Consider the following 6027-nt stretch of genomic DNA (forward strand, 5'->3'; position numbering starts at 1 on the left):
TTTAGCATTTAAAATCTTCCTATACTTATATTTTAAAATCTACATATCATACGCTGTCATAAATAAAAATGCTAATTTACCTAAACTACTTTGGCTTCCAGGCTCAGTAAAAATATTAAGAAAAAAGAAAGTAATTTTCTTCAAAAGACAGTAAATATCTCTCTTGCCTTTCCACACACAAGCACTTGTATCTGTACATACACATGCTCACTAGCCTGTCAACACCTCTGCCACACACATACACATGCACCCACGCGCACACACCCACACACACAAGCCCTTATCAACACCCCCTACACATGCACCCACACATGCCTTGTTTATTTCAGAATCTGCGTCTCCTGACTCAACATGTACATAGCCTAAAAGTACTGCTGAAATATGCGCTTCCGGAAAAGGGCCAGGAGGGACACTCCTCCGGGATTTCCAGCATGCGTTCCACCATGTGCTCTCTGCTGGATTCCCCACACTTTCATCTTCTTGTCTTCAGTGTATCCAAAGCCACGGATAATGCTATGAGCTCGATGAAAGGAAAGATTAAACATCTGGTCAGGATCTCCGTCTCCAATAAGACCCTGTTCGCTGAAAAAAAAAAAAAAGTCCCATGTGAACATATCCTGGATAGAGACATCGCGGATGTCGTGACCTTGTCCATGATTCTGAGTAGGATTGCCCACACAAGTAATCATAGGCACAGACCTGATCTGGCAAGAAGTCATCGCGGTTGCATTTCCGGTGTTTTCCGTCCATATAGAAACCTTCTCAGGTTAGAGTGCCATATCTCAGAGGCCCCAGTGATGCGCCGCGGTTTCTGCATGCATAAATAGAGCGGCGCTGCCACAGTAGGAGGACGGCACCACTAATTAGGGCCCCCTGGGACAGCCAGTGTGGTAACTGCATCTGATAGGTGTATTAATAATGTTTGTCCACTGTGCCCTTCTAACATCTACCTCAGGGCATGCGCAATTCCTGAGCAATGCTACCAGCAGGAGCACAGTGGCATTATCCCGGCCCACCTTTTATGCCTGTGTTATTATAACTCCCCCTCGGCTCCAGCCGTGCTTTCTGAATGAGCAGCAACACAGCTGATCCTTTGTGACATTTTCCAGGCTCTGCGGGACTGTTTAAGAGGGCTGTCTCACATCATGTCCATCATTCGTCACTGCCACGGCGACTGGCGGCGGGGGAGCTGGGCTGCGCCCTCCGCCTTGCTCCTCAGAGATGCGTGGCGAAACTCCGTTGGCCCATGGTTAGGGACGCATGCATCCGTCTGCTCCTTATCTGTTCATCTTCAAAATCCGACAGGATGTTTCAAACCAGGCTCTAACACTATGTGTGTGTGTGTGTGTGTGTGTGTGTGTGTGAGTGTGAGTGAGAGAGAGAGAGAGAGAGAGAGAGAGAGAGAGAGAGAGAGAGATAGTGAAAGGGAGAAATAGATGGGACAGTAATGCCCTCAATCTCTCTGACCTTTAAAACTAGTGATATATATCTACGAGGAGTTAAGTGTCAAACCAACCCTTCATCTACAACTTTTTTGGACGATAATCTAGTATCGATCTAATCTTTAAACCACAGTAATTTAATAAATCCTCTAAATGAAGCTGTGAAGTCAAATCAAACACCTAAGCTATAATTAAACAATCTCCTATACAAATGTTACTGAAATGTTTTCTGAAAGCATGTTCCAGAAAAAAGATGATGTTTACGGGGGAGTACTTGTAAAATTATCTGTCTTAAATCACAACTTTCATTTTCATTGTGTATGCCCTGAGCATTCTCCTGCTTGCTCCATGACTCACCTCAATGTGATCATATAATGTTAAAATGGCCACTTGTGTGCTGTGCACACTTGTAAGCTTGCTGAAGTGAGGTCACAGCGATTCTCAAGTCTTCGTGAAGCTCTTTGTTGAGCATCACTAATGACTGTGCCGCTTGTATGCTATTATTAAACTCTGTGAGACAGGAAGAGCGGGTGAATCCTGTCGCGCCAGCCGTGTGAAACTGCGGGTACTGTAGGCGTGGGTACTGTGACGTCTCTCTCTCACGCTCTCTGTCTTTCTCTCTCTCAGCTCTGTGAAGCCTGACCCTCGCGTGGGTGAGTAGGTGAGAGTGGCTCCGTGTGGTGGGAAGAGAGATAGAGACAGAAAGACTTTTCTGGGCTACCCTTCCACTCAAGAACTCCCACATCGCCTCCAGACTCACATGGCCACGGTGAGCTGTGCATTGTTCTTGAAAACCACACTCTACAAGTACACTTGCAAAGAGGCTTTACAAGAGTGATCCCATGTGTGCACAAATGCATGCCAGTGGACACTAGTGGACAGTGTATGCTCTTGTGTGCTTGTGTGAGAAAGAAGGAGAGCAAGCTATAGTACCATGTATTGATCACACTTCTCGTGCAGTGTGTCACCGACTAGATTTGTTTTGCAAATTCACTGTTTTCCTGCATGCATGATGAGATATATTGGATGTCACCTGTGGTTGAGGATTCTCCTACTGGTAAAAAAAAATTCTGCTGAGCTGAAAAATCTAAGACGAAGAACAAAAGAATGAGAATGTAATTGAGTTTATGAGGCACAGAGAGAGGTGGTAGAGAGGAGCCTCCATAAAACAGAGCTGAAGAGGAATTCAGCATGGGAACAAATCCCTTCTTTTTAGGTTTGAATTCCAGCTGTGCTGTCTGTATCCAGAGCTCCTTAAGCATGCAAGGATCTCATAGTTTTGAGTTCTTTGTCATATATTTTCATTCTCATAGGACCACTCATCAGTCATGGTCCCTGATATGGGCCCATGTTTCATATGTAGGTTTGGCACGTGCATACACATATTATCCCCAGATAGGTATGAATTTCATAGAGGCTCTAGATGCCTCAGATCCATAAGTGCTGCAGAAAAGGTTGACGACTACAAATTGTGAGGCTGACATACATGTGTACACATCCTTCACGCTTGCCCTCTGCGGCGGCTTTATAACTCATTCATCACTGCCTGTTATCTGATCACGGCCCAACCTTGAGATCGTGGCCATTCTTTACCCACCGTTTCTCCCAACGGGGAGCTCACTCCAATGGCAGGCACACAGCAAACCTCAGAGGACATCCATTCCACATCCACATTCTAATGATAGCAACGCCATACGTGTGACGTGTTGCACGCGTGTGCCACCCAGGGCGGTCACGTCACATATGTATACATATGTGTATCTGATTGTACAGGTACACTGTTGAACCATATTTTTTATTCTCTGTCTTTACCTACTAACTTTCACTTAGTGGAAGTTGTGTTTTCTGGTTAAGTTCTCCTTATATATTTTTTTCTTTCTCTCAAAGATTTTTTTGTTCCTTTCAGCAATGCCAAACCACAAGCTGCTCGGAATGGCAAACCTCTTCCAGCTTGCCAGCCTCCTCTAATTTACTTTATCGCCATGGTGAAAATCAATGTGGCCCAAATGAATCAGTCTGGCTGTCTGATCTGCTCTGAAAACCACGGCGATAGCTTGCACCAGGCTGGTCCCAGATCAGCCATGATGCGGACCAATTGCAGCCTGATCGATAATCACCAAGCCTAAAAAGAAGGGTACACCAGATAACCATCTCTGAAAAGAAGCATTTTGTTCACTTAAAGCAGCCTGTAGAGCTACAGGAAGGCCACAAGTTGAATCTGCTGAAAGTTAAAGCATATAAATCTATTCACTGTTATAGAATACCAAGGACGACATTTAATTTCATCACTTCAGTCATCGTAGCTCAAGATGAAGTTACATAATTTGATTTAATGAATAATTTAAATGTTATACTTTTCAGAAGAGAGCCAAGTAATATGTTGACGTTATTAGATGGCATATATTGTTCCACAAAAACTTAAGCACTGGTTTATTTGGTTCAATCACTACATGTTATCTAACAACTAAAAAAGGATGTTCAAGTCAGTAAATTTTAGTAAATATTATTCATGTCAGTGAATATTATTTATCATTATTTCTTATGATAAAGGAACAACATAGTGAGGAGAAAAAACACCCTAAGTAGTAGCCACACTGCTCAAACTTTACATTTACAAGATGCCAGGAAAAATGTTCATGTTTCTTAATTTGTACAAGTCTCTATATGTCTCTTCCTTTCTTTTATCTTTCTCTCTCACTACATTGTGGGACCCTTACCACTTGAAGTGTGAAGTAAATACACAAGAGATGACAGCAAACAGATGTGTTTCTCTCTCATAAAAGGAGAGAACGAAAAAAGAAAACACAAGGGAGAGAAGTCAAGCAGAGGTAATCAAATGTGAATCGCAAAATCAAAAATCACATTACTGCCTAAAAGCTCTGGCATCCAAATAAATTCCTCTCAGTTGTCTTTCCAGCATGAACATCTTAGGCATGCCAGTTTATATAAGCAATCAGCTCTCACTGTAAACAGACATCGTTGACCTGCCTGAAACATTTCCTGCACGGATTCTCTGAGCTGAAGACGAGCTCACTCCCACCTGAGAGTAAACCTGCTCACCCAAAGCACAAAACACAAGCAGGCAGCTTCCTCAATCTGGAGTAGCTGGGAAACAGGACCACGGACAGAAGATCAGTGAAGATATAGGGTCTACCCCAGACCTACTGCATCGCATCCCTTCAGAAAGTCCCTCTGCACTGTAGATTATTAGGAAAGTTCAGTCTGAGGGAGTTGAACCTGCACTGAGCCAGATCTCAATGCTGGCCACAGAGTTGGAATAGAGTGCACATGGATGAAGCAGCTGGTCTAAGGGTCAATAACCTACTTATTTACTCAGTCAAGAGCAAAAGTCCCACTGAACGTTTGACCCACCCTCTCACCACAGTGCCTGTGGAAGAGCCAAACATGCAGAATATTTTACTACACATTCTTTTGTTCCATGGATATGGTAAAACCAGCTTCTGTCATCAGAGGAAAATGGTCTACTGTCTTATTTGTGTTCCTGTGCAGTTCTATATCTGTCCTATAAACAGGCTGGAGCTTCTTGTAAGAGGGGAGTATGATCTGGTACTGCTGCTATCTGAGTAATAGGCTAGTGAGGACCACTGGGAGAACAGTGAGGCTACTACAGCTCGGGGGACGCTCTCTAATTTCTCCAGAATTAAACATTTCTGATAGGTTGATTAATGGCTAAAGTATTTTTTCATTGTGTAGAATGGGACTCACCTCTCTCTCTCTCACTCAGTCTCTCTCTCTCTCTCTCTCTCTCTCTCTCTCTCTCTCTCTCTCTCTCTCTCTGTGTCTGTTACACTCTGCCTCTGCAAACAGTCTCTCTCCTTTTTTTACCAACAAAATCCCATTCCACTTTGCCCCTTTACTGTTAAATAAAAGCTACAAATTCCCTTGCAGTTTTCCAGCCTTATTTTCTGAAATACAAACAAATACATAAATAAATAAATAAATAAACATGCCTGGAATGATCTCTGACAGCTCTAATCAGAGTGCAATAAATGGGGCCTCTTTCTACATAATGCGCCCTATGAACATCCATTCGCCGCGCTGTGGCATGATTGCAGCCGGCTCGCGGGAGCCGCAAACGACGGCAGCTTGTGATTAGAAAGGCCTCTCTGCACTCCATCCTCTTTAGCAGAGCTGTCCAAGCCTCCAGTAGGCTGTCCACGGCTCCCCCACCGAATTCTGACTCGAGGCCCTGCGGTCTGGCCGGCCTCTGGCCTGATTCCTAATCAGCCGTGACTCTTCCAGGCACTTTGGTCCTGGGCGTCTGGGGGGGGATGTGTATTAAACATTCTCTGGGTCAAATACTCTGAGTGGCTCAGCAGGGGTGGCTCTGCGTGGTTGGGGCATCAGAGGAGGGAGGGGCTGGGAGAGTATGGTTAGAACCACAGCGTTTCAGTGCAAGACACCACTGGAAATGAAGCTCACACCATTTCTACAATCTATTTCTTTCTCTGTCTTTTCGCAATGGATTTTTTTTTCTCTCTCATTTGCTCACCTGAAACCATTTTTTTTCCGTGAGTTATGTTAACAAAGCATCACTTAAATGCTCACATTACATAGTTTGTTT

The 6027-nt window shown here is 44.0% G+C and overlaps 1 long non-coding RNA gene across 1 annotated transcript; it reads left to right on the plus strand.

The window, feature by feature from the left end:
* The first annotated feature begins 2073 nt into the window (after positions 1-2073).
* Positions 2074-5345, plus strand: LOC113576967. Its single transcript, XR_003410567.2, has 2 exons — positions 2074-2211; positions 3349-5345. It is a non-coding gene; the product is annotated as an uncharacterized LOC113576967 (long non-coding RNA).
* The last annotated feature ends 682 nt before the right edge of the window (positions 5346-6027 follow it).

Source organism: Electrophorus electricus, chromosome 4 (assembly GCF_013358815.1).
Source record: "Electrophorus electricus isolate fEleEle1 chromosome 4, fEleEle1.pri, whole genome shotgun sequence".
Lineage (NCBI taxonomy): Eukaryota > Metazoa > Chordata > Actinopteri > Gymnotiformes > Gymnotidae > Electrophorus > Electrophorus electricus.